The sequence below is a fragment of the Cryptomeria japonica genome, chromosome 11 (genome assembly GCF_030272615.1).
Source record: "Cryptomeria japonica chromosome 11, Sugi_1.0, whole genome shotgun sequence".
Classification (NCBI taxonomy): domain Eukaryota; kingdom Viridiplantae; phylum Streptophyta; class Pinopsida; order Cupressales; family Cupressaceae; genus Cryptomeria; species Cryptomeria japonica.
Genome location: NC_081415.1, coordinates 551,561,749 through 551,584,393, shown reverse-complemented (window position 1 = coordinate 551,584,393; position 22,645 = coordinate 551,561,749).

Here is a 22,645-nt window from a genome sequence, read left to right as displayed (position 1 = left end):
CAACATTCATCCTAACTTGACAATAAAAATAATCGATTAACTAATTAACCACAAAAATGATCCTAATGAATTTATTCTTAATTATCTTTAATCAACACGACACATATTAAATTACTCATTACTATTCAAGAAGAGAATAATCAATCACACAAAACACATAACACACAAAACTAAACTTAAACAAGATAAGGACATGACCCACATACAGACGTCAAAAAAGTGGCCTACATGGCGAACCAATAGGGTAGACAAAAGACTGACGACGCTCACAATGAGCAAGGCTAGGGTTAACATTAGGGCCTTAGAACTACCTCCTCCACTTTCATTAGGTTAATTATGTTGGCATATGTGTAGAGCATGATGACATGATGATATTGTATGTTGTCATTGATGTCAATATGCTGAAGTATGAACTGGTATATTGAAGAAAGGAAACTGGCAAGAGAACCGACATAATGATGTGAACCGGTATATGTGAAAAAGTGAAGCGATATGTTTGTTCAAAGTGAACCGGTATGTTGGAATGAGAACCGGTTTATGGAAGTTTTGTATCGGGGTTTCACTTGGCATGACTACCGGTTGGTAGTCTCAGCTTCAGGGTTTCCAGTTGATGCATTGATTCAACCGATGACATCTTGTGATGAGTTAGCATTGTAATAAAGATCAAATAGTGTTGCCACGTTAGCCTTGTGCGTGTGAAGGATTTCCTTGAGGATCTTGCATGGAGATTGATCCTATCTACCTCGGGAATGTGCGAAGTCTCTGTAAATGGTGGAGAGCCCATGATGGGTTATCAACTTCCTGAAGCAGAAAAGAATGAACGTTGGAGAGCGTCTTGAGATCTGTTCAAGATTGTTGTATTCAATGCAGTATGTTTAACGGTCAGGATTGAACCGATTGAATTGTAAAACCTAAATGTTTAGGGTTTAGGGCTTATGCTACCGACCTATCTGTTTCCTATAAGGTCGATGATGTTTTTCATTTTGAAGTTGTTGGCAAATGTTATGTGTGTATCCCAGTGAGTGATACTTGATTCTTGCCAGACCGGAGTAGTGTGTTGATACCTATAGAGTGTGATTGCAGAAGAAGAGGAGCTAAAGTGGATTTGCCTTGGCATTAAGTGTTGTTATCAGATCAATGTACTACCTGTTGACTTCTAACCATTTCAGAAGTTGGAAAATCCCTTAACCAGGTAGCTTTAATGGGCTTTTGTGTAAACCCTTTAACAGGGTGATTCAATTCAATGAGTTCTTAAAATACTTTTGTGAGGTAACCTCTAACAGGGTTTTAGCCTTTAATTGGGTATTTAGTGATCCCTTAACTGGGTGATCCCTAATAGGATCGGTTCCTAGCAGAACCTATTGTAATAGTCTTTAACCGGACTAGGCTCCTAACAGAGTGGACTTCAAAAGAGTTCAAAGAACAACTCGTGGGTATTCATCCCCATCGTGTTTTTTCCCAGTTGGGTTTCCACGTGAAAAATCAGTGTGTCATGTGTGATGCCTTTCATGCGATGGTTTAGTGTTTTATGTCAAAGTGGTAAATCATGTTGAACTAGCAGTTATTATATTTCTGATGGTAGATTACTTATTTATGCATAAGGGTAAAGTGGAAATGAGGTATTAGGTTGTGTGGAAAGCTAAGAGTTACTGGTTTATGTATTTCACATTCTCACCATTTTTTACCGGTAGTAATCTGATTTAGATCGGTGTTATTGCCTGCCAGTCAAGTACAGTGTTTTTAGTCAAACGGGTTTAGAGAAGTGTTTTTGTCTGTACTGATTCACGCCCCCCTCTCAGTACCGATTTGGTACCAATTGTTCATCATTAGTTCATCAAATTAGGTACGCTCAGACCTGTGGAGCCAGGTGGAGACAATACCTTGTACCTGCAATTCCTTGCATCATAGAACCATGCATACATATATGTACACAAACATAGTAAACACATCGGTGAAGGAGAATTGTGACATTCCATGTCTCACCGAAATGAGTGATGAAAAATCATCTCCTCGTACCCCATACACTTTCACACAACATGACGACATATACATGAAGCAAATCGCATGCAAAGTAAATGTGTTAGTCCATCATTAGTAACACATAAATAAACTTAACATTTCCCCATTAATAGAATATGATGCAGAAGTAGAGTTTGCAACTACTCATCAATAAGCAATAACGTATATTCAATATCTATTCTTTAATGAACTATAATGCTTGATCATATTCACCAAACATAATCCAAAGTGTCATACCAGAATGCACATTACAATCACAATAAATCAACCATCCACATAAGCCACTGAAAAGCCAACTTTGGTCAATGAGGTCAAAAAGGGTCTGAATAGGGTAGGGGTACTACAGAATGAGTCACTAATGTGAGCGATAAATTAATTTATTTAACTAGGAGGCTTAGGACTTTTCCCAAGCTCCTAAGCGATTTAATAATCAAATAAATTAGATTTTATCTAAGTGTTGAAAGCCATCCAATAATCTTGAATATAATTCCTAATAAATTATATTTTAATTACTTAATATTTACAACAATTCTCATTAACTAAAGATGAATAAATTAGTCCTATAAAGTCAACACAACCAATATAATTAATTAATTCGCCCAATCAATCTTCAATTTTAATTATATTAAGTGTCAATATTATTTCCTTATAATATTTAAATAATTCCAAAATCCATTAAATTAACATTAATACAAATTCATTGTATTAATAATAATTAATTAGGCAAATGAATGTAAAGTCCCAAAATGTCATTAAAATAACTAAATCATTATAATTTGGCCTAGAAAATAAATCTTCCATTATTGATAACTGAATCCCTCTTAAAGATTTAAATAATCATTTACATCCTAAACCACTAAAATACCCTCATTAAGTTATAAATCCTTTTAAAAATTTACATCTCACTATAAGTCACCAAATAAATAAACAATCTCTGCTAAAAAAAAAAAATGCCCCCCTCCTATAATTTCATTAACACAAATTAGCCTCTTATAAAAATAAATTCCCTATTATATAAAAAATGACTCTAAATAAGCTATTATAAAATTCTTACTTTGAAATGGGGTTTCTTTCCCCCCCCCCTTTTAACTTCATTTTAAATTTTTTAAAGCCCTACATATTATTCTATTTTATTTGGGTCAACCCTAATTCTTTTATAACCATGATAAAATATCTTTTCTCACATATTTTTCTATTCCTAACCAAAGTTAGGGTTTATTATCTTTTTGTGCTTGTTGCAGGGATTGGGTTTGTGCGGCGGAGAAAATTGCACAGGCGGCTTAAACACGACGACTGAGGGTTTGATGAGGCAGAGAGGAGGAAAAGTTGAACAACGACGACGAAGTTGGGCGAACGACGGTGGTAACACAGGTGGCAGTGGGTTGCAACATGGGTGGCAGCGGGGACTTAGCAGAGGCTCGAGCCCCTACTACTGGTGGTCCACGACCACTGATGGGTCGCAGCCCACACAGTGGGTCACGATCGCGACACACTGTGTGTGCCACTCCCCACGGGGTGGGGTGGAGCCATTATAACTTGTTTTATATATATATATATTTTAAAAAGTTTTAAAAAACAAAACAGTTGCAGGGAATACGATGTAATACACACACACACACAGAGGTGAAACTCTCTGTCTTAGAATAGGTTTATTTATTCAAACAACAACATTGGTATTTATTTATTTTCATGCATTATATATATATATATATATGTCAAAATAATTGTATTCTTAGAAATATACTCACTGCAATTTTTCCAGAGCTAGTTTATTACAACATTTTAGTTTATTAACAACATTGATCTTTTATTTTATTTAACCGATAATATATCTTTACAAATTAATGAATAACACATGATTCAATATGAAGTTCTTTTTTTGCGATTTCTTTCTTAACTAGAAAGCAGCAAGCAAAATGGAGTAACAATGAATGTAGTATAATATAAGCACTTCACATTTTTTTATTTTTATTTTTAAAACTAAAACCAATATTCCAATATCATATTTATTTAACCTTTTACAACTTGTAATGAAATAATCAACTAACAACCATATTACTCTTCACAACAACAATAGGAATAATATTTTAATGGTTCCTTTTTTTTTTAATCTAATGAATAAAACAACTTGTGTGCGGGAAAAGTGTGTCAATGAAACTTAAAATGTGAAAATGTGGTCTCAAAGAGGCTTGTTCACACACCCACGAGACTTCTTGGTGCAAGTTATGGAGTCATGAAGAATGACTCAACTTCCCAAGGTTGGTTCCATGGTTCTCTATCTCATAAGGTCCCTCAAGCTAATGCCTTTGCTCTCAGATCACCGAGCAAAGTGGCTTAGGGATGACAAATGCAAGAACGAGGGATGCTTTAGATTGATTTAATTATGAAATGCATCCTATTTATGCATGATTCTATAAATGCAATAAATTAGATTATAAGATGACAGGGTTAGTAGCAACACTATCCTAACATGACATACTAATTGATGATCTAAGCCAATGATAAAGGAAATACTCTAAAATGCTTATTAGATTAGTTCCTATTACAAAGAGAAGCTAGATGTATTGATAATTTGAACATAAATGAAATACTAAAAGCTTGAATGGATCCTTAAAATGGAGGAATGAGAGCTCTATTTATAGTGAAAATAGGGCAATGGATGGTCAGGATTGAAATAGTTAATCAAGGGTCAAGTTTGAAAGTTATCAATCCATGTTTACAATTTTTACCAATGAAATAGTGACAATTGTCAACATAAGACTAGTTGAGAGGAGATGAAAGAAGCATTAAATGCTTGAGAAGACCTCATGGTTACCTTAGGAGGTAAGGGTTAAGGTTAGGTTAGGGTTATTCAATGGATAAAGCTTTTACCCAAAGGGTAAACTCTTGTGCAAAGGTTAAAGGGATAACCATGTTCAAAGAAATGAATGCTTGATGAGACCCTTGGGTTAGATGTAGGTTGAGTTAAGAGAAAAAGTCTCTAATCATGCTAGAGGGTTGAGTTAACCATTAATAGTTTGGAAGACTTTAAAGGTTAGCTTGTTGAAGACATAAAGCCTTTAATGGTTTTCAAAGACTTTGAGGGTTTGAGAAGTGACTTCCCTTTGCTTACGGATGTGACAATATTTAAGAGATGGGTTATGCTAATTTAGAAGTAATTAGAAGAATCTAGAATGAGGTTTAGAGAGGAAAGTGGGAGATGTAGGAAAATGCAAGTGGATGAGGGACAATAGGATTAATTAAAATAAATTGCTAAATTTTAATTTGGTTGCAAGTTGGGAAATTAAATAAATTAGATTTATTCAATTTGGGGTAAACTATTAATTAAATGTAAATTTAATCAAAAGTAAGGAGAATGGATTTAATTAAATAAAATGATTTATTCAATTAAATGACATAAAGGGCTTAAATGAATTTAACTAAATAAATTGAATAATTTACTTAATTAAATAGAAGAATGTGGGTGATATTAGATTTAACTAAAATAGAGGAATGAGAAATGAACATTGAATATTCATTTAGGAATATGATCACTTTGATATGTCTACATTTTGCCCCTCTTTGAAGTGACGTGTGTGCACATGTTGATTCAAAGAAAATGATGTGCCGTCATGATTTGGTTATGATCAATATGATGTTGTTTTTGAGATTTTCATGCCATGCCCCAGATTTGATAAACGATGCCCCAGATTTGATGAATGATGTTTGATAAATTGGATTGCATTGTAAATTTTTTGGCTATGTTGAATGCGGTTAAGTGATTCATCTCTCGATAGTGATGTTTGGTAGGGTTGAATGAGACACCACGAGCAATTTACGCGTTCCTCTACATAACCCTGATTTCGATTTACCCTATAAAAGGGAAAAAGTGATTTCTTTTTGTCTCATTTGTGCTTGTTGACTTTAGAGAAAGTGACACTTGGAGAAAAGTCAACTTGTCGGTTCCTTATGCTTCTCATCGATTCGGGCGCGTGCAGAGGTATTGAAGGCCCGTTGCATATGGACCACAGGCAAGTCAACCTTTTTGACCCCTTTTGGATTTTTCATTTTGTCATTTTTGGTCATGTTTTCAAATTTGTCATGCATTTTTGGCGGTTTAGCGCGTCAGGGTCAAAGCATAGCGCATACGATAGGTTTCATAGCGCGTAGGGTTCAATAAAATAGGGTAGCATTCGAAAAGTTTAGGGTAGCGCATTGGTAGGTTAGGGTAGCACTTAGGATTAGGTTTAGCGCACCAGGATCACAGGGTAGCGCAGAGGGAAAAATGGGTAGCGCGTAGGTAATACCTAGTGCATAGGGTGCCTAGGGGGTCGCATGGGTAGGTCTAGGTAGCGCATAGGTATGACCTAGCTCATAGGGTATTGTAGCGCGTAGGGTAGGTTAGGTGGCACCTTGAAGAAAAGAAATAGCACATAGGTGCTGGCTAGCGCATAGGGTGGATTGGGTAGCGCTTTGCAAGGACAGAGTAGCGCATAGTAAGAAGTTTAGTGCGTAGACAAGATTGTTTAGCGCATAGGGAAAAATTTTGGTAGTGTGATTTTTGGATGAAGAAAATTGGTAGGTTGATGCGAGTTCTGTTGGGATGGGTGTAAATTGCCAGTCTGCATGTCTGTTGTCATTGTTTTGTTAAATTGTTCAATATGAGTTCCATTATAACTTACTTTGATTTGCAATGTTTCAAGTTGATTTTTGATTTGATGTGGATTTGATATGATGTGGTTTTGATATGAACTTGATTGGATATGAATTGTTTCAAGTTGATATATATGTGGAGCTTGAGTTGTTTTACAAGCTGATATGGCTGTGGAACTTGAGTTGTGTTACAAGTTGATATGAATGTGAAACTTGAGTTGTTTTACAAGTTAATTTGATTATGAAACTTGAGTTGTTTTACAAGTTGATATGATTATGAAACTTGAGTTGTTTTACAAGTTGATATGATTTGATATGATGTGGAACTTGATTAGATTTTCAAAGTTTCAAATTGATATGAATTGTTTTGATGAGGAAACTGATATTGGACTTGTGTTTCTCTGTGACAGGAGCACCTTGGAGTGGTTCAGTCGCGAGAGCAATTTCTGAGACTGTGGTCATTGATACCACGATTGACACGGACTGATAGGGATATCATTGAGAGGTGTGGTCTATCCTCTTTATTAGAGATGCCTCAGTTTATCGTGAACTGGGGTTTATTGACAGCATTGGCTAAGAGGTGGCATAGTGATACGAAAACCTTTCATTTGGCGACAGGTGAGATCACAGTGACGCCTGAGGATTGTTACCGGATTCTACAGATTCTTGTGGTAGGCGCATTGCTACCCTATGAGCATACTGAGGAGGGTGGGACCGAGGCACTTCGCCACATTCTTCAGGATGATACAGTTTGTGGGTACGAGATCCCCTGGCAAGAGTTCTTAGATTTGGATTACGCTCCTCTACCATCCGTACTGGTAGGTTTCATAGGTGGCTTCTTATGTCCCGACCGTAGGTTGAAGGGATTGGCTGTAGGATGGGGGTTGGTTCTGGAGGACATGGTGACACAGGGTCGCCGATTTGCATGGGGGTCATCTATGTTGGCCCACTTATACAGGGATTTGCATCAGGTGGTATACTTGGGTTATGACAGTTTATCAGCTGGAGTGACACTGCTACAGGTATGGGCATGGGAGCATATTCTTGTAGCCAGGCCATTGGCGGACAGAGATAGGCATGTTGGGTGTGCGTATGCATATGGATACCAAGGGATAGTTGTCCAGTGTAAGCTGGGCAAACTAGAGCACTGGAGGAGAGTTTTGGATGATATTGATACGATCGTCTGACAACCATATACAGGTTGCGAGGTATGGATAGAGGATGGGATGGAGATGCCCTATGTGTACATGACCAGATATCTGATAGGGTGGACGCCTTTTGTTATTGAGAGGTTTCTGCATAGCCGAGTGCTATGACAGTATGGTTGACAATAGGGGATTCCACAAGGAGCATGTTTTTATGCTTGATGTAGACATGATGTTCTAGAGTGGGGACCCACTATTGATAGCGCGACGATAGTTGAGGAGTTCTTTCACTTAGCTAGCCAAATATGGGACTATGCCCCTGAGATAGTGGATGCAGGGATGACTGATGAGTTTGCAACACTCTTTGTAACACGTGCAGTGGCCAGGATATCAGATCCAATGAAGATGATTCCCACTTTTGATGATGATGAGGATGATCAGCTCGAGAGGCTAGGGAGACGGGGAGAGGCTGGTGAGGAGGTGGATGAGGGAGGAGGTGCTGGTGGAGGAGGCGATGGAGGAGGTGGTGGAGGAGGTGGCCGAGGTCCGCAAGGGGATAGGGGTAGATTGGATTGGGGGAGGAGAGGAGATAGGGGTGGAGATGGTGGTGACAGAGGGAGACGAGTTGAGAGAGTAGTGCGCTGGGTTGTGGTGGATAGAGGGAGAGGCGGTTTGGCTATTGGAGCTGGGGGCGAGGAGAGGGTTGGAGAGGTGATAGTGGCGGTGGGAGGTCATGATGATTTCAGACGACCGACCCAGAGGAGGAGGTTAGATGTTTTACCTCCACCAGCATCGAGGACAGGTAGAGGGATAGGGGGTACCCCTTCATAGGTACCCTTGCAGATGCAGATTCCGACGCATTTGGAGGATGCCCAGATTAGATCGCTGCAGTTGTCAGTGCAGCAGTTGCAGACACAGTTGTTGGCGCATCAGCGTCAGATTATTCAGCTGACCACAGAGCGGGATACCAAGATGGAGTGTCGGGGTCGAGCAGAGGAGCTCGCAGTGAGTTTGGAAAGAGCGACAACAGGTGGTCCGATGAGAGACACCTTGAGAGAGATGGCTTTGAGAGCCAAGGAGGCAGAGTACTACCGGATACATTATGAGGATGCGGTGCCTAGGGAACGCCGAGTGTCGAGTTTCATAGCGTCGAGATCCAATCGATCTCGAGAGACTGGGTAGAGTACAGAGAGCAGAGGTGTGACATGGCCTCCTAGACATGATCCACCTAGAGATCCACGTGTTGGGACATCTGCAATGAGACCGTCTCCTTCAGGAGATAGTCATACTTGAGAGACGTTGTCTCTATTGTATTTTGATCATTGTTGTTGTATTTGGCACAAACATGACATATTTTGTACTTTGATCATTTTTGAGATATATATGACACCATTTTCTTTGATCCTCATGTGATGTGTTATGGATTATGCTTTCTATTTGATTTTTTCATGATGATGATGCAATGCTTAGATGTATGTGATTTTGATATGCGATGAATATGATGTGTTTAATACATGATGTGGTGAGATGTATCTTGAAAATGAGATGTATGATATGATATGCAACTAATTGTAAAATGATCATCCTTATTCTGCATTGGTCATCCCTGTATAGCCACATGTTGTTTGCTTTCTTTGTAAGTGTCATCATTGAGCATTGATTTTTTTGGGGATATGTTAAAAATTTATACAAGCATAATGGTATAATTGAACCATAATTACCTGAGAAAAATTTACATGATTTTTGATTTTGCAAGATAGCACAAGCATCAAGGTATAATTGAACCAGGACGACCTGAGTGCGGATTGTGTATAAACAGACAAGATTAAACCATTTGTATGCGTGAAGTGGGATCATGTCTTCAGTGATATGTTGTGAATCACGTCTCAAGACAACTATCGACATAGTACAAATGATCGCCTCACAGACAGAAAACTAAAAAATATTGGAGTCCCCACGACTTTCTCTAGCTTGAAGCATTGTTGAGAAAATGTAGAGGATCCAATAATTCAAAAAGTTCAAGTGCAAAAATAGTCAAAACTTTATGCAAGATGCAACATTTGATACTTCAGAAAATCATCCATCATATTTTGTGAATCCCGTTAAGTGATCAATGTGTGGTTTTTTGATTGTTTGAGTTTTGTTTGTTGGATATGATGTTCTGAGTTTGTTACCAGTTTTGACATTTCGAACGTGCTGCAAGTTCTGATTAATATCGCCCCTAGCCGAGTGTGCCTCTTAATGTGGATATGTACAGTGATTGCCAAGCCATGGTGAGATGGGTCGAAAGAATATGTGGATAAACCAGGATAGTGACTACGCTAAGTATGTCCTGGATGGATATTGTGATAAAAATGTTGGACGATGGCCGATAGTGTTTAACTGTGGGTATAATGGTATGGTAGTAAAAGATAGATAAAGAAGATGTCCTCTCACAATAGCGCCTGTTGCCAGGTTTTCACCAGTTTCTTTTATTGTACCTCTTTATTTGTTTTTTCTTGATTTTTGACATTTTTATTTTATTTTTTTATTTTTTATTTTTATTTTATTTTGATTTTTGATTTTTGATTTTTGATTTTTTTGATTTTTTTTGACTTTTTAGTGCATTAAACTGCTCAGGTGTAGTATTTCTTCATATGGATGTTGTTAGTTGGTTCATCGAGTACATCTCCTTCTGAAGTTGTTAGCTAATAAGCGCCTGATCCATAAGCTAATATGATGACATAGGGACCTAACTAGTTAGGTTCAAATTTCCCTTTCTTTTCCCGATCTTGCTGATTTCTAGGATTTTCCTTGAGTACCAGGTCACCAATTTTAAAAATTCTAGGAATGACCTTGTGGTTGTAGCTTCTGCACATGCGTTGTTGATATGCTTTGAGATGAGTGTAGGCACATTGGCGTCTTTCATCTAGAAGTTCGAGCTCCTGCAGTTGATTAACTCGATATTCTTCATCTGGAATTAGGCCTTTCAAAGAGACTCTAAGAGATGGAATTTCTACCTCTAGGGGTAAAATTGCTTCTGATCCATATACCAATGAATATGGTGTAGCTCCCATAGGTGTGCGGATGCTAGTTCTGTATGCCCAAAGTGCTGGATTGAGTTGTACATGCCAATCTTTGCCTGCATCATTCACTGTTTTCTTTAGGATTTTCAATATTGTCTTGTTGGATGCTTCTGCCTGACCATTCCCCTATGGGTAGTAAGGTGTAGAAAAACGATGTTGGATTTTGAATTTTTCACATAGTTCTCATAAATCTTGGTTTTTGAAAGGTCGTCCATTATCTGTGATGATGGAACTTGGAATACCATATCTGCAGATCAGATAATTAAGGATAAAAGAGGCAATTTGTTTCCCAGTCACTGTGGTCATGGGGACCGCTTCAATCCACTTAGTAAAGTATTCTGTTGCAGTTATAATGAACTTGTGTCCATTTGAAGATGACGGATGAATTTTGCCTACTAAGTCCAGTCCCCACTGGCAAAAGGGCCAGGATGTTGTGAATGGCTGCAATTCCTGTGCTAGTGCATGTATAAGATTGCCATGGATTTGGCATTTAGGACACTTCTTTGCAAAGTGATAAGAGTCTTTTTCCATCGTTGGCCAGTAATATCCCATTCTTAGAAGTTTTTTAGCAAGAGTAGGACCACTTGAATGTGTGCCACAGATACCTTTGTGAAGCTCTTGTAAAGCGGAATCGAATTCATTATGATCAAGCCAACAAAGAAGAGTACCATCTAGAACTCGATGGTACAAAGCATCAACAGTGAGAGTATAACGGGCGGCTTGTCGGATAAAGTTACGTTTTTGGTTTCGGGATAGGTCCACGGGTAGAATATTTCTCTTAAGATAGTCGTATATCGGTCCATATAATGGAGAGGCCGAACCGGTCAAGGCATAGATAACATGAGATTCAGAATGGTCATAGGCTGGGGAGAACAATTGCTCTACCAGAAACTCGTAACGATTCTGTTGCTCTGGAACTTTTAGTAGTGAAGCGATAGTAGCCATTGCATCGGCTACTCTATTGTCCAACCTTGGTATTTGCTCGAAGGTGATGTGTACAAAATATTGTTTAAAATCATACACCATTCGCTTGTATGGTAGTAGCTTGTCGTCCTTTGTCTGATAGTCATTGTTGTTTTGATTTATAACTAGTTGTGAATCTCCGTAGACTTTTAATTCTGTGATTCTCCATTCTACGACCATTTTGATGCCTATGACTAGTGCCTCATATTCAGCAATGTTATTTGTGCATGGAAACATAAGCCTATATGATTTTGGTATGGTGTGTCCTTCAGGAGCGATGAACAAAATTCCAGCACCTGAGCCATGTTGTGTGTAGGATCCATCAAAGTATAAGGTCCATTGTCTGGTGGAGATAGCAAGAACATCTCTATCTGGAAATTCGATCTCCATAGTTTGTTTTCCAGGCAGTGGTGCTTCTGCCAGTTGATCTGCAATTGCTTGTCCTTTGATAGCTCATTGCTCTGTGTAGTGCATATCAAATTCACTGAGAATCATGACCCATTTAGCCAATCTGCTTGTAAGAGCTGCCTTGCTGAGTAAATATTTGAGAGGATCAATTTTTGCAACTAGCTTAATTGTGTGAGCTAGCATGTAGTGCCAGAATTTTTGAGAGGCAAATACCACTATTAGACAAGCTTCCTCAATGAATGTATAGTTGAGTTCAGATCCATTTAATGTCCTGCTGACGTAATAGATAGATCGTTCCTGGCCTTGTTGATCCTATTGTGCTAACAATGCCCCCAGTGATATTTCTGTTGTTGAAATGTAGAGAATGAGTGGCTTCCCTGCGATTGGTGGTACCATAACTGGTGGGTTCATTAGATATTGCTTGATTTGATAGAATGATTCTGCGCATTTGGCTTCCCATCTAAATGGTACATTTTTATGTAGAAAATGATTGAATGGTAGACTTTTATCTGCTAGTTGAGCGATGAATCGCCTGATTGACTGGAGTCGTCATTGTAGAGATCTAAGCTGGCTGATGTTCTTTGGTGGTGGCATCTCCATAATGGCTTGTACCTTTGCTGGATCTACTTCAATAGCCTTAGTTGAAACTATGTAGCCTAGTAACTTACCTGATGTAACCCCGAAGACACACTTCTTAGGATTGAGCCTGACTTGGAATTTCTCCAATCTGTCAAAAATCTTTTCTAAGATGCTTAGATGTTCTACTCTGGTGAAGGATTTAGCTAATAAATCATCCACATAGTCCTCCATGAAGGTATGCATCATGTCATGAAAGATTGTTGTCATTGCTCGTTGATAAGTTGCTCCTGCATTCTTTAAGCCAAAAGGCATGAAATTCCAACAGTTTGTTCCCTAAGGACAGGTAAACGTTCTATCTTGATCTTCTGGGGCTATCTTGATTTGATTATAGCCTGAAAAACTGTCCATTAGTGATAGCATTGCATGGCCTGTTGTGAGGTCTACAATTATGTCAATACTGGGCAAAGGAAAGTCATCCTTTGGACAGGCTTTGTTGACATCTCTAAAATCAGTGCATATTCTGATACTGCCATCTGGTTTTGATACTGGTACGATGTTGGAAATCTATTCAGCATAGTCGATAGGTCGAATGAATCCGAGATCTAATAGTTTCTTCAGTTCAACTTTGACCATGAGTGCCACATGTGGATTCATCTTTCATAGTTTTTGCTTGACTGGCTTAGCTCTTGGAGCAATAGACAAATGATGCATGATTAATTATGGATCAATCCTAGGTATATTTGCATATGACCAAGCAAAGTTGATTTGCTTTGCTTTAAAAAATTTGATAAACTCTGATCTTTCTTCCTCTGTCAAAGTTTCTGCTAGGTGTATATTCTTGGCTGCTTCTGTAGTACCAATGTTGATTGATTGAGTGGGCTCAATCAATATGGGTGATTGCTCATGATAATGCTCAGGAAGAGTGTCAAGTCTCCCATCGTTAGGTGCCTTAAAAAGGTTTTCACCCTCAGATATGTCCTTTATTTTTACTTTTATGTGATCTATTGCTGCCTTTAACTGGTTTTCAGCAAAAGATCCTTTATTTTGTTCATTTTTGCGACTGAGAGACTTGGCACTCCCTTGATTGCAGATGTCGTTACTTTGTTCACTAGTAGAGTCTATTTTCGGGTTAACGGTACACAAGTAATGGATAATTGATTTGTCATTTGGGAAAAGTGGTATATCATGAGTTTCAAGTTCGTCCCAGTCTATGAGGTTAGGAAAGACAAGTGGTAAGGAGTCGTTAGGTGGATCAAGTTCTGTTGCTGTAAGTGTTAGGACGGAGGTATCCTCGTGATTGGCCTAGGTGTTAAAGAAGTTAAGGATTTCGTCAAGGTCTTTGATGGTATCATTTTCCCTCTAGACTTGCTTGTAATGTCGCTGCTCATTTTCCTTGGCATCATAGATATTTTGTGGACCAAATTCAAGTGGTCTAGATTCTGTGTCGTGTTCTTCTTGAGAGATGGGTGTATGAATGTCATTTGCATCGATATCTTTAGTAATATTAGAACAACTACCCCATTCATATTCATTGGAATCAGTCTCAGAGATATTATCCCAGATTCTGGCAGTGCTGTGTGAACTAGTATGTTGTAGGGTGAGAATAGGTCTTTGATGATTGATACAAGTCTGATAGTTTTCTCTGATTCTGTGTCAGATCCTGCTTCCACTCTTTGCATTTGTTCATATACTGTCTCTCCTCAAGGAGGAATGATGTTACTAGGAGAGGATTCTTCTTTGTTGGATAGTGGTTCTTGAATACGATGTGCTTCTGCAGTAGATGCTTTCTTCTCCTGTTTGATAGGCTGCCTTTGATATTGCTTTTGTTCTTGATATTCACATTCTTTGTGTATTGTCTCTGCTGACTCAAATAGTGCCTCCTGCCAGGAGTCTTCCTTGTACTTCTTCTTTGCTTTCCATTGAGGTTTTTGATATTTGCGTGGTGTCTTCCTTGGTGGTAGAATGTGTTCATAGCCCAATCCTATTTTATCTTTACTGAACTGTGAATGAGTATCTATTGGTTTTGTCACGCCTTCTTGACGCTTTCTGATAGGTCCTTTTCCATTGTATCCCATGAGTTTCATGATTAGGTAACCTTTTCCATACAGGTGTGTTGGTGAAACTACTTCCATAGTAGCTACTTTGTCATCTTCTTCTTCATCCTTGTATAACCAACTAAGGATGTCTTTTTCCTCTGATTCATGTGCTAGAGTGCCTAGTTGGATAAATGTGCCATCAAACTTGGTGATGGGTTGGATTGCTTGATGTGTTGATGCTGTAGGTAATCCATGAGATTTAGGTGATATTGGTAAGTTGGCCAAACACAAAGGTTCCAAAGAATATTCTCCCATGCCTTGCTCTTTGATTTTCATTTTCTGCTTGAAATCTATAGATAGTGATGTAGATTTTTCTTGCTGAAGATCTGGTGCTGAGTAACTTTGTTTTTCTCTATTATGTGGAACCAAGCTATCTTGGGTTGTCCCCATAGCATTACAATGTTGAAATGGATTATGATCGGCTAATATAGAAATCTCCTGCCCATTGTAGGGGAACTTAACACACTGATGATAAGTAGAAGGTACTACTTGCATTTCATGTATCCAAGGCCGACCCAATAAGATATTGTATGTGAGGTCTATGTCTAAGACTTGGCACATAGTGTCCCTTTGTATTGGTCCTACTTGAATTGGCAACATTACTGTTCCTTTGGATGATCTCTCTTCGTCATCATATGCTTTGATAGTGATCTTTTTGCATGGATCAATAGATTGCTTGGAGAAGCCCAATGCATAGATGAGTTTCAAGGTACAGATATTGAGTCCAACTCCTCCATCTATTAATACTCTTTTGACTCGATGCTTGTAGACCAAGACTTCAATGTGGAGAGGAGTATTGTGTGGATGGCTCATTGAGATATTACCATGCTAAGAAAAAGTAAGGTTATGAGGCCCTGTCATATGAGCCATCATGGCTTGGAATTTGTCAGCATCCAGATCTTGAGGTACATTTGTTTCCAATAATTCTTGCTCCAATATGTCTTTGTGTTTTGGCGAAAGTTTTAGTAACTCTAGTATAGATATTTGAGTAGGAGTTTTGTGCAGTTGATTGACTAGATCATATTGAATTTTGGATACGGTGTTTGTTGTTGACATATGTCCCTTCAAGACATATTTTTGAGCTCTAGTTGTTACGTTGACAGATTCATGTTCATGCTTGTCCTTGATTGTGATAACATTGACTTGATTGTCCTCAGCTGATATGTGATTGATGGTGCTATTGTATATGTGATTTATACGAGCTCCACATGTATCATTCGAGGTTGAAGCTCTGTCCTTGTTGTAGTTTGGAAGAGGATTCTTAAAGGCTCCATGGTCACCATTTGTCTTGAGACCATCGACTGTTAAATTGCCTCTATCAATCATGTCTTGAACAATGTTTTTTAGCCTCATGCAATCATTTGTTTGATGACCTTTGTTGCGATGAAAATCACAAAAGTGTGAGTCATTCCACCAAGGTGGTTTGATTTATGGTTCAAAGTTGTTGATCGCTGGTAAGGAGATGATTTTGTTTGCCAGGAGTTCTCTGAATGCTGACTCCAATGATTGCCCTAGTGGTGTGTAAATGCATTTTGGATAGTTGTTTGCGTTACCTCGTGAGTTCGGATTAGGTCCTCGATTAGTGTTATTGTTTTGGGTATTGTTGGTGTTGTTTGTGTTGAGTTAATCTTGATTGGTATTTAGTGCATAAGTGTTAGTGCCTTGGTTAGCACCTTTGGGATTCTTTGTAGCTTGAGGATTACCTGATAACACAAGTACAAGTTGCTTGGATTTTGGATCATTTGATTCATTCCCTCCTTCATTTCTAGTGTTTTTGTTTCTGGTCCAGAACCTGGATTTGTCTAAGTTGTTGTTGTTTTGGTTGTTGTAATTGGATGAACTTGTTCCTTCTTTGAAAATTTTTAATGTTCCTTTCTTGATACATGCTTCTTCTCCTTGGATGCCATTCTCAATCAATTTGGCGAAAGATGGTATGCATTGAAGCTTGAGTATGTAACACATCTCACTATTCAAGTTGTCGATGAAAATCTCCATCTTTTCCTTTTTAGGCACATCTCGAGGATATCTTGAAACCATATGCTGCCAACGTTGAAGGAATACCATGAATGTTTCATTGTTTTTCTGTTTGGTGTTACAGACATCTAACATGGTGATGGCATGCTGAATGTTATAGGAATATTGAGTTATGAATTTGTTGACTAGTTCATAGAATGATTTGACGGGTGGTGTGATTTTGGATAACCATTCCATTGTTTGTCCTCCCAAGCTTCTTGGGAATAACCTCATCAAACAAGTGTCATCATGGGCGAATTCAAGACTCAAGGTACAAAATTCTTGAACATGATCACAAGGATCGCTCTTCCCATCATATTTATCAAATTTTGGAATTTCTGAGTTTGGGGGAAAAGGCACCATGTTCAATCGTCTGTCGAACGGATAAGGACAAATTTCAGTTAAGAAGTACCATACTGTTGTCCCTTGTTGCATGTCTTGCATTTGTCTCTGTAACATTTGCATTTGTTGAGTTAGAGCAATCAAAGGTGCATTATTTTGCCGAGGGAAGGGTTCTTCGCTTGTATTAGTTCTCAGTTGAAATGGTGTGTGGAATGGTATGTTTGGTTCGAGGATGTTTTGCTCAGGTATATTTTGTTCTGGCAGATTTTGTTCTGGTGTGTTTTGCTCTGGGTCACATGCTTCTTCCTCTCTTTGTTGTTCTTGATAATCATAATGTCAAGACCTTGTTCTAAAAATGTTAGAGTCAAAGTCTTCAGGAAGTTTAACTCCCTTTCTTGTGAGCATGAGTAGGTATTTTTCCTTGTCGTTTCCCATGAGTCTTTCCACAAGCTTTTGAAACGAAGCGCTTTCTTGACATTCTTGAAGGAGTTTCTCAAAAATTTCAATGTCCTCTAGATTTGGACCCTCGAAAGGATTTGATAATCTTTGATTCATGCTAGATTCCGGTTGCATTTCACTTTGTTTGTCTCGTTGAGAGTGAGTAACAACAGGCATCTAGTAGAAGCTTTCTGTGACAAAAGGAATGAACTCTTCTTCAATGTTTTGTTCAGGGGTTGGTGGTTCAAATTGGGGTATGTTGTAAGTGATGCACTCTTTGGGAAAGAAAGCTGGATTGATCTTCCCTCCTTGATTTATGCGTTGACTGAATGCGGACTTTGGCAGAATGCTCTACTCCTCAATGGTTCCTTGTCAAATTCGTTTGTTTTGTCTTGAAGATATAATCGTATATGATGAAGGAATGTTCGATGAGATTTGAAGAGTTGATGATTGATGTATAAAAACCTATTCCGTTTAGCAAGTTTCAAAGAACTGGGTTGTTGTTTCTTCAATTTAGTGTTATGATAAATACTCTTTCTTCTCAGAACATGAGGATTAGTCATGCACAAGCGATCAATGGTTTCCTTTGATTTGTTCTGGATTTAGTTTAGCTTGTTTTGGAAACTCAAGTTTTACTTTATCAAAGTGAAGGTTTAGATTCCCCCTCACGACAAAGTGTGTCAAATGATATAGAATACGAACTTTCCCGATATGGAAACTCGATTTGACAACTTGGAGTTTTTAAAGCAAGTGTGTTTTGGGATAGAAATCTGTTTGTTTGAAGGACCTGTTTGATACCTGTGATGAGGTTTCCTAATGTTGATAGGAGAGATGTGTTTATCCTACGACTAGTTTTCAGATTTAAGACAACTTTGTTTGACGGAGAACTTATTTTTGGGAATAGTTTTTGATATTCTGTTTTGGTTTCCTGTTTGATGAAGTTCAGGTTGAGGAAGGAAAGCTCCTAATTTTTTTTTCCAAATTTCAAAAAATGACCTCTGTTTTACCCCTTGTTTTTCTAGTTTTGGCTATGCGCTAAAGCAGAGACGCAATGCGCTATTGAAAGTTCTCAACGCGCTAGAGAAAAGACTCCACGTGCTAAGCTGCCCCCTGTGACGTGCTAACTGGTAATTCTATTTTGTCTCAGTTCAAAATGTCATGCACTAATATGGGCCGCCAACACGCTAACCGTTAAACTCTACACGCTAAGGTTTAGTCTCCACGCGCTAAACTATGTTCAAAATGCGCTACTTGAAACTGCTAGTTTTGGATTTTGATGAAGTGCTAACGTTTACACTTAATGCGCTAAAGGATGGTTTCCATGCGCTAAGAGGTTGCTATTACGCGCTAAACTACCCTGATTCTTTGACTTGGTTGTTTTTCTGCAAGTTTTGGAATTTGTTTTGAGTTTTTAGTGATGATAGATGATTTTTTGAAGTAACAAATGAAGACACAACACCAAAGAGATAATTATTTTGCTTAATCTACACAATGAGTGTATGTTTTGTGAGGATGTGTTCAAATCCCCAATGTTTCAACAGGTTTAGATACAACAAGAAATTCAATTAGACTCTTTATTCAAGGGTCATAAGTAATATCATAGCCCACTAGTCTCGATACTCCGTCAGCTCAAACAGTCGTGTCACCCCTAGGGGGCGCCCGTTTTTTTGCCTTTTGTCAGAAATTAACCCAAAGTGAATTGCTTCACAATTGAGTAGTTATCTTGGGAGGTATATGGTGAGTGATCTTGGGGGCGGATTCTTCCCCACCCTTGCACTATGATATTACAAATATCTGGTTACTGACTCGGCTCAAAGTTTCTATGCTAAGGTTCGTAATCAGGCTTCTCGTTCGACCGTTAGTGATAAACTCAATTAGGAGGCTTCCCAACCTTTAGAACAAAGACTTTACGTATCTCAAGGATACATGGGGAAGGCTAATCGCTACATGCAACCGTTGAAAAGGACTTTCATCACTTTCCACTTTTGATTATAGTGGGTTGGAACACTTGGCTTCAAAGCCGTTTCCCACTTAGGTCGTTCCCTTCACATCGGCCAAAAATGGCTTTAAGAGTTTTTCAACCCCTCGGGAAAGCAAACTTGCTAAAGGATTTATTGCTTGAAGTAAAGAAATCTTTAAGAGTGGTTTGACTTTTTGATCACCCAGTTAAGGGGAGAGCATATACCTTCCACTTTCGAGACAAAGCACACAAGTTCCTTTTAGCCTTTCAAAGCAATGATTTGCTAAATCTACATGGAGATGTTGCTCCATGAAAACATGGTGTTCTTTTTAACCTTTCAAGGCAATGATTTTCTAATCTATTGAAAAGGAATTTGGTCAACAAAATAAATGTGATGTTTCGTCAACAAAAGAAATTGATTTGAAAGGGGAAGATCTTTCCTCTTTAGTTGTAAATGACTTTTGGACTTTGTGTGATTTCTTTACCTTGCAAAAACTTAAAATGGATCCTTTTATGCACCAAAGAATGGTGAAGTTATTTTTAAGCCATTTGTTTGCAAAACTTGAAAATTTGATTTGTTCTTTTTAAGATCCAATTGAAAATTTCTCTCCTAGAAAACAAGGAAAAATTGTATTGTTTTGTGGTTCTTTTTAAAGCTAAAATAAAGTGAGTTCAATTTTTTTTTTAACAAGAAGTAAAAATAATTTTAAATTCTAACTAACTCAAATAAGTTAGTAACAATTTAAACTATTTATGCTCCTAAAAATAAAACCAAGCTCCTATCTACAAGAAACTGTCAAAAACCTTGCAAGATACCAAGTAAAATCGTTAGAACAATCTGTGGATTTGGTGGACTTCAACAAGTCTAGTTTCAAATTTGGTTATAGTTTTTTAATTTTTCCTCTGTCTGTGATGAGCTACAGAATAGACTGTATGCGCTACAAGATAATCAGGATGCGCTATCGGACATACCTGATGCGCTAAACTATTTTTGGAATGCGCTACTCTGTTATTCTCCCGTGCTGAGACCTACAGGAAAATGTTAGTGGGGATGATGCGCTAAGGTATGGTCTGCACGCACTGGGGAATGAGTCTCACGTGCTAAACAGTGAGCCGGATGCGCTAAAAGATCAACCAGATGCGCTAAGGGATGTTCCCTACGCACTGAATCCTGTTTCTTGCGTACCTGCAAAAGTGATTATTTTTAAAAACCGATTTGATTAATGGGGTAGGGCCCCACGGTGGGTGCCAAAAATGTGTGCGGGGAAAGTGTGTCAATGAAACTTAAAATGTGAAAATGTGGTCTCAAAGAGGCTTGTTCACATATCCACGGGATTTCTTGGTGCAAGTTATGGAGTCATGAAGAATGACTCAACTTCCCAAGGTTGGTTCCATGGTTCTCTATCTCACAAGGTCCCTCAAGCTAATGCCTTTGCTCTCAGATCACTGAGCAAAGTGTCTTAGGGATGACAAATGCAAGAACGAGGGATGCTTTAGATTGATTTAATTATGAAATGCATCCTATTTATGCATGATTCTATAAATGCAATAAACTAGATTATAAGATGACAAGGTTAGCAACAACACTATCCTAACATGACATACTAATTGATGATCTAAGCTAATGATAAAGGAAATACTCTAAAATGCTTATTAGATTAGTTCCTATTACAAAGAGAAGCTAGATGTATTGATAATTTGAGCATAAATGAGATACTAAAAGCTTGCATGGATCCTTAAAATGGAGGAATGAGAGCTCTATTTATAGTGAAAATAGGGCAATGGATGGTCAGGATTGAAAGAGTTAATCAAGGGTCAAGTTTGAAAGTTATCAATCCATGTTTACAATTTTCACCAATGAAATGGTGACAATTGTCAACATAAGATTGGTTGAGAGGAGATGAAAGAAGCATTAATTGCTTGAGAAGACCTCATGGTTACCTTAGGAGGTAAGGGTTAAGGTTAGGTTAGGGTTATTCAATGGATAAAGCTTTTACCCAAAGGGTAAACTCTTGTGAAAAGGTTAAAGGGATAACCATGGTCAAATCAATGAATGCTTGATGAAACCCTTGGGTTAGATGTAGGTTGAGTTAAGAGAAAAAGTCTCTAATCATGCTAGAGGGTTGAGTTAACCATTAATGGTTTGGAAGACTTTAAAGGTTAGCTTGTTGAAGACATAAAGCCTTTAATGGTTTTCAAAGACTTTGAGGGTTGGAGAAGTGACTTCCCTTTGCTTACGGATGTGACAATATTTAAGAGATGGGTTATGCTAATTTAGAAGTAATTAGAAGAATCTAGAATGAGGTTTAGAGAGGCAAGTGGGAGATGTAGGAAAATGCAAGTGGATGAGGGACAATAGGATTAATTAAAATAAATTGCTAAATTTTAATTTGGTTGCAAGTTGGAAAATTAAATAAATTGGATTCATTCAATTTGGGGTAAACTATTAATTAAATATAAATTTAATCAAAAGTAAGGAGAATGGATTTAATTAAATAAAATGATTTATTCAATTAAATGACATAAAGGGCTTAAGTGAATTTAACTAAATAAATTGAATAATTTACTTAATTAAATAGAAGAATGTGGGTGATTTAATTAAATTAGATTTAACTAAAATAGAGGAATGAGAAATGAACTTTGAATATTGATTTAGGAATATGATCACTTTTATATGTCTACACAACCAAATGAAGCGTTACATTCTTCTTCTTTGGAATACATTGAATACAAGGAAAAATACAATGTTCTATCTTTTTACAACATTTCCAAAAATTCAAATAAATATAATAGGAGGAACTTAAATCTAAAGATGAACATTTAGGTACACTTGAAATCACTTCAACAACCACTTTAAGAAGGTAGCTTTTCCCCATCCTTTGCAAATAAAACTTTGGATGTGACCATGGAGGCTCACCTCCCAGCCTAGGCCTACTTGAGGCCACCCCTGAGCTAGGAGAACCAAGGACCAAACATGTTATACAC